This window comes from Calonectris borealis, chromosome 2, assembly GCF_964195595.1.
Source record: "Calonectris borealis chromosome 2, bCalBor7.hap1.2, whole genome shotgun sequence".
Taxonomy (NCBI): domain Eukaryota; kingdom Metazoa; phylum Chordata; class Aves; order Procellariiformes; family Procellariidae; genus Calonectris; species Calonectris borealis.
Window position 1 is genome coordinate 6,565,844 of NC_134313.1, and position 7,874 is coordinate 6,573,717.

Here is a 7,874-nt window from a genome sequence, read left to right on the forward strand (position 1 = left end):
CAGGAGAGACCCTAACCTGATGTAGCTTGTTTGCTTAGCAGATAATCCCAGGATCTCTCTTCGAAATACCAGTCCAGTCTGCTTTGAGGCCACACAAGCTTCTTGCATCACCTTTGGCAAGGAGTTTCCCAGGTCTACAGCCCATTTCATAAAGAACCACCTCCTTCTGAGGTCTCCACTGGCCTCACTTCGCAGTACTCTAAACACTCAGTTCCCATCCACCCTCTTTTTGCTGCTTGTGAGATATGGGCACTTTCTACCTCCTGCCCATGCTGCAGCCTCCTTCCTGGCCATGTTTCTTCTCTGCCCATTTCACATGTCGTCTTGAAAGCTTTTCTTTTCCAGGAACGTTTAGTTACTCTAAGGAAGGCACAAACTTCTCCCTTCTTGATGCTTTTACCTGGCCAGGTTGTTGCATCACCAGCAAAAGGAAAACAGACGGCCTCCCTTCTTACTGCTCAACCACAGCCTTTGAAAGGAAAACACATAAACAACATGTGAAACACATATGACTGGTCATACTGAGTTTTTTATTGTAGTATAAGGAATCCGTTCTTTTTTTTCCAGCCCCTTCCACTCCGGCAGTTTTTCTTTGCTCAAAAAATTGCACTTCTTTTTCAATTAAAATAGAACAAGGACCATTTTTGAGCAAATATGTTAATTAAAACTAAACATGTTTGGGGATGAATTGCAAGGTCTCTGTGGAATAAAGGACATTCCAGTAATACTAAAAAGAAAAGATGCAGAGTCATCTAGCATGAAAGTGCAAGGTAGATCTATAGTAAAGACTGCTTTAGTTCCACTCACTTCTGTACAACTGCAGCAATTTACTGCACTTGACCTTTAGCATGAGATTTAGAAAGGAAATGTTTGATATTCTGCTCTATTTGCCAGAAACCTATGAGGCAGATAAGTAATACTGCCTTCTTTTCCAGATTGTTCCCTGAATAATTTCTTTGATACACAGTCACAATTCAGAGACCTTGATTTCTTGCTCAATGATCTCTTAGGAAGAGAGAGCCTGCCATTGAACATGCTACATCTTGACATCACAAGCCCCTACACTCCTGTTTCCAAATTCTTCCTTAAAGTCCTTCAAGAATTATACTGAGAAACAGCACAGATCTATTTAGGGAAAAATCTATGAAGCTTGTTAAAGTAGGTGGAAATCTATGTATCCTGGAGGTTAACATTCTGGCTTTGCTTCCTCCAGCACATCGTATGACTTGGGAATCAGTTCTAAATTTCACATGAAATTACCTCTACAGGAGTCCCATCATAAACGCACCATATAGTCTGCAGCAAAGGAATGGATCCTTTCTGCACCGCTCACTGGCAAGTGGTGCTGGCTATATATGAAGTCATCACAGAGTATTTTCTACTGGCTATTCTGAAACCCAGAGTTCTTTCAATAATGGATGAGAAGAACATTGATTTAATTCTTGACATGTTCATTTTACTCTAGAACTTCAATATATATATCCAGATATCTGCATATAGCCTTCTGGCATTATTTCTGCCTTTTGAAAAGGCAGAATGGGAATTGCATTTCTGAGAGCTTTAAGCCCTGAGCTTTGCAGGATATCACTGTATTACAGTACTATAAAATATCTACCAATATCTATCCATAAACCATCAGATGAAGCTCCCATACTGGAAACTGCAGTAAGAGAGTGCTGCAAAGCTGCACACACAATGTTTTCAGGAATGAGCCTCTCAAGGGTAACATCCAGGTCTTTAAGAAGCTGGGTTGCATTCATGCAGTTAAGTATGTAGTTCCAGAAGCCAGTCTGGCTGCTTTGTATGACCAATACTGATCTTCCCTACAGAAAAACATCCCTCATTATTAAAGAAGAACACAGGCTTTCTCTTTAATCCTCCCACTCACTTGCTGTTGAGTGATATTTACTAAGTAAATCACAAGTGCTTTTTTTTTTTTTCATGATTACTTCTTGTCCTTCATTCCTTGCCTACTTGACTACTAAAGTAGTCCATAAGGCCGAGTGAAACCATTACTAACTTAGGCAGCAGAGTTTTAAACTGGATTTTGTAGCAATTATTGAAGCATGGTGACTTTTGTACATGAATAGCTTGTCCAAAATGATGTCCAAAATGAAAATGAGATTTCACAAGACCAGGCATGCTTGTGCCTTTCTATTGCTGCTTTTTTTTTTTTTCCCCGATGCAAGTAAATTTTGTGCAGTTTTTAGTACATACTATATTGTTGATGCATAAACTTGCTACAGATAACAGTGCTAGAGATAGCAGCAGGGATCAAGAGCTACGGTATTTTTGTGTGGAGAAATTTTATAAACGAAAAGTGCCATGAAAATGCAAGACATGAATACATTATGGCCTCCTCAGCTTTCAGAGCTGTCTAAGGGCTCAGTAAATGTAATTACTTCAGTCGCATACTTTCTCCATGCCATGTTAACAGAACAGAAGGAAGACATAAAGTATAGTGACCGATAAACTCCTTTGACCCAGACTTCATTCATTCATTCACATGTGGAAAACAAAATGCCTACTGAAGTATTTTTTGCTGCCTTTATGGTGAAGTTATTAAGAACCAGGCTGGAATTATCATAACAGTAAGTATTGTGGGCCATTATGTATCTGGTTCAATAGCTGAAGAGAGAAGCACACCTCTTGCCTCCAGAAATTAATATCAGCTTCGTACAAGACTATGGTCAATGAGCATTCACGTTCACACTTGTCTGCCTGGGCTAATGCTAAGGGATTTGAAAGAACAGTAATTGGAGAAAAGGCATCGAATTGTACAGGTGGGATTGCTGTTCAGTCTCTGCTTACTGGACCAAGGCTTGAAAAGTCATCAGGTAATGTGGCGAAGAACAAGTCCAGCACAGCAAGTGTCACAGGATGCTTGTCTTTACTAAGGGAGAGGAGTGACATGCTGAATTAGAGACAGAAGAAGACAAGGCTGATATTACATAGGCTGCTTGATTTGGCTGCTGCTCACTCACCTATCAAAGGTATCTCAGACTAGACTAGATTCAGTATGCTGGCCCACAGCAGCATCTCATTGTATATAGATTTTTCTGGCTGCTGACTTTTTATCAAGATCTTTGGAACAACAGAAAAAAGAGCAAAGTCAATAAGATTGTGTGCAAGTTATTGAAGAACCTTAAATCCTTAGGGTTAGCAGCAGTAGTTTCTATCCATTTTTTATGCAACAGCTGTGGAAGTTGTCTGGGAGCAACACAAAGTGTTTTCAGAAAAAGATTGCTTTTATTCGGTTGACAGTCTTCTATTTGAAGTTGGCAAATATTTCCACAGTGCAGCTTTATAAGCACTCTGTAGGCTTTGGTATCATGACTCAAGCTTAAGCCAGCTATAGCCATGCAGCAGGTTGTATGTAAGGCTTTTTTGCTGGGAGGAGCAATAAAGGATCCGACAGTTACACTCATCTCAAGGACAGAGCTGCCAGCCATAAGGTCCAGTAATGAGGAAAAAATTGTTTAATGCCTTTAAAAGTCAAGCTTAATAATTTGGTTTGCCGATGAATAAAAAAAAATAGAGAGGTAAGGTACCCAAAAGCTGCGAGTCCCCTTGCTTCAATATATTCAATGATAATAATGAGGAAACAAATCCCAAGCAGAAAGTCAACAGTCTGCACCTCAGGCTGTGGGTGCTTGCTGACTATAATCACTGCTGAAGATGCAGCTATCTTTGGGCTCTGTCCTGTGGGATACCAGGCAGATATTGTTGAATTTTGGTATCTCAAAATACCAAAATATTGTTGAACAGATCTGGAGAACAATGGCATTACAACATTGTGTGCTTCCTCGGATGCAAAGCAATGATACACTTGTGTGCCAGTCAAACATTTAGAGGGGGAAAAAAAGTGAGCCCTAAAACTTAGGCAATGTGGAAGAGATCTTTTTCAAAGCTGGAAAAGAAGAAGAATGTGAGCTTTCAATGTCTCTCACTCAGAAATTGCAGGGGTTTGCATACTATCCTTAGTAGTGGAGTGAATATCAGCTCTTCTCTTCCCAAAGAGGTTAAGCTGCCACAGCATCTTCTGTCATTCAGATCAGTCCATCATTTACTACACGTGAACTGTCAGTTTACATCTTGGACATATTCCCTGCAGACTTATCCCTTGTACCCCAGGCAAGAACACACGGGGAGTGTTCAGTACATACAGGAGGGAATTTGAACAATCGACCACAGAGAGTGTCACTGACGTCCCATGGGAGTCTGCATCTGTTGGAGATGGATTACAAGACCCTTTCAGAGTAGAGATGATAAGGGAAGACAAGGGGAATCACGGCTGTATTTGTAATTTATACCTTGCACATGCCTTGCACTCTATCTAATATGCCCACTTCTTTGGAAAACATGGGATTATTTATTCATGTTGAAATAAAACCAAAAGATAGAGACATACTAATAATTAGAGGAAACTTCTTTAGGGGCAAGACAAAGTGTACGACAACCTGCAGTGTATCTGGATACTGGGGTTTATTTAAGAACCAAGGAGACAGCAGTTTTTACCCTACTTGATTGTCTCTGACTCACTCACACACTTTGTCACACAGTGTTTGCATTCATCAGGATTCATCTCCATCAGGATTCATCTTCTCTTCCCTGCAGGGAGGTCACTGCTGGCCTGGGACATTTGGGAAGGAAGTTCTGCTGCTACTCACTGTTACAACTCTTGAGGTCCCTGGGTGTCCCCCTGGACTTATCTCCCATCTCCGGGACCTCCCCCCACTTTCAGGATCTTTTCTCCAGCCAGGATCTTCACCCTCTTCTTTCCAGGTCCCCTGTTTCTTTTCAAAATCAGTTCTTCTTTTCAAGTATATGTCTTCTCTTCTTTCCAGACTGAGAGCCCACGGTTTTCCCAGTCTGAAGGGTCTAGGTACAGAAGTGCAGTAAGTGATCCGTCTCCTATCTGGTGGTCCTTTTTCATGTCTCTTTACTGATAGGAGGATTCAGGATGTGTCATTTCTGTTTAGACCAGAAATTATAAAAATTTACAGCCAGCCTCTACGGGTTGCAAGTAGCAAGTAGCAGGCTTCTGCTTGAGAGTTCAGAAGTTCAGTTTCAGACATTTCCCACAAACGCACATGCACCCAATTATCTGCCGTCTGTCAGCTTTCACAATTTAAGCTATTTTTTTTTGCCTACAACAGGTCTATAATCTGAAAAAAATATATGGATCACTAGATGAGAAGTGTTGTCATTCAGTATATTCAAGCAGTCTTAAATTGTTGTCTCCAGAAGGCATCACTGGAGTCAGGTGATACTATTTTTGAAATTTCTGTCTATGGCTTAATAATGAAGTGCCTCCGCTTCTATCCTTTCATCTCCAAAACTGCTTAAATTTGATACTTTCATAAGCCCATCAGAGATCATTCAAAAGCAAACAGCCCTTACTCTTCTTACCTCCAGCATCTTTTTTTCCCTTTTTCTCACTTTAGTTGTTGGAGAGACAAATTATGACGGCTACTGTTTTACCCCACACAGCTGTGCTGTCAGCTACAGAGCTGAGATCTCTGATCATAACACACTTGTTGCTGGGAGGTTGAGCCCAGAGGAGGTCCTTTAGCACACACTCTTGGAGGGCAGAGAACTGGGGCAAAAGCAGAAATCCTTGCTGATTTTGACTTTGACTGTAGGCAGGGCAGTGTAGCATCTCTTTCGTTTGTTGTTTCCGTCTATGGGAGTCTTGAAAATGATTAATTAATAATGGCTTTCAATGTGTCGTGTAAAAACTTTAGAATTTTTTTAACTGACAGATTGTTATGATGATTGAGGGTGAGACATTTCTGGCATGGAGTGGTTGTCTCCCTGCCTTGTCCTCACTCTTCATTAGCAATGGTGGCCAAACTGTGTAGTGTGAAAGTAAACATTTCAAAGTTCATAGCTCGGCAGCTGGTGAGTCACTCCTGAGCCAAGGGGAATATCAATAAGAAGAGATGCACTGTGAGAGGTGATTAGTTTCTGTAGAGAGATTCAGTGATTCATTATCAGGTCTTGCTGCATTTTAATTGAAACGGTTAGAAAACTGTGTTTTGACCTAGCAGTTAATAAGGAAAATAACACATTTTTGTTGAGTGGAAGGTCTTAGCTGAACCATTTACTAAGATCTGCTTGTAGCCATTAGCTGTACACTTCTTCCATGTCTTTTATTTGTATCTGTGCGCTGGTATTAAGAAGGTGAGCCTTGTGCCAGGATTGCATTGGAAAGCTGTGGAAACATAGAACACAACAGTGGTCTCTGATCAAAAAAGATATTATCAGTGTAGAGCATGAAAAAAGTTTAGATGTGTACAGGTGATGGGGAAGTACAAGGGGAAAAAAAGACAATGCAGATCACATGGAAATCTCTGAAAGAGGCAAGGATTTGAGAAACAGTCATTTAGGTCACATCAGGGTAACCTGAGAGGAGGTCAGATGAAATGAGTGGAAGTACACTGGCAGAACTGAGAGAAGACTGACTTTTCATTTATTGAGGCAAGAAAAATAGGTTTGTGCTTTTACCAATAAGAGATAAGAACAGAGAATAGGACGCTCTCTGCTCAAGAAGTCAGTGAAAACAAAGAGGAGAAAGATCTGTGTGGTGTTGGTTGAGGAAAAGGTTTTATTGTCATGAGCTGAGATAGTAGAGACAGATAGGGTTAAGATTATGCAAGACTTGCCCTCATTTCTGTTACTTGTAACTTTGCCAAACTTTAATTATCCTGGCTGAAATTTTCTTGCTGGGTGTGTGCCTAAGACTGAAGGGTGTGTATGTGTCTCTGCGTGTTGTACTATTTCAGTCATTCTGACGACTGAGAACTGAAGAAAGAAATTTTTTTCCATGTGAAAGAAAAGACATTAGGCTTTTTTTTTTTTTTTCTTCTCAAGAGGCTCTAATGCACAGAGTAACTGAAATTCCAGTTGTTGATAACCTTAAATGTTAGAGATGTGTCTTTTGCTGCTGGCTCACAGATATCCACGTTTATAAATCTTCTGGAAAATACAGTAGCAGCAAAAAGCTCTCAAGACATGGGTGCTCTTGAACATGCTCCAGCACCTCACAGCATTCCCATATGCAGTGGCAGCACATGCACCCTCCGTAGATTGGGCAGGACCTTCTCTTCATTGACTCCAGATTATCACAAGACGTAAGGTCTTTCTGAGTGTCAACATGCACGTCAGTTATGTGAATGTTCATACAAGTAAGTGTTAACATGCACAATAGGCTCCAGAGAAACCTAGAGGAGAGCAGAACTACCCAACAGTGATGAGAGATGAACTGTTCTCTAGGCTTTCTTAACTGATTGATCAAATCTCTGTTGACTTAATGGGAGCTTGGACACCTACATGTAGATATCTAGATGTAGGTACTTGAACTTGGAGTTGAATCCCATCCCTCCCACCTCTGGTAAACTGGAGCTAAAGGGTGTTGACAGCAGAGGGTGTTGACAGAGAATGAGTGTTGACAGCAGAAAGCTTATCAGTTGTGTTCACGCTTGTTTCTTGTGCAGGCACCATGATGGAGGAGAAGAGATTCTGGATAAAGCTGACAGTGGGGGTTTGCAAGCCAACAAACCTGAGAGCAAAGTCCAAGGAGCCCTGATACAAGGAGACATGAGACTGGACTAGGTAGAAAGAGGGCGTGGAAAGAGGGGTGAAAAGGAAAGTCGGCTGGAGCGGACAGGGGACAGAGCAGATTGAAATAGAGCCAGTAGGAGAGGATTTTGCTTGATTGCAGGAAACTATTTCCTGGATAGAAGGATGTGAGCAGCTTTTGTCCACAAGAAAAGCAAAATAAGGCTCAAAGTGTGCCCTTGTGTAACATGCAGCACAATGAAATTCCTAGGCTTGAGAATAACCTAATTTCTTCAGAAAATGAGGGACAG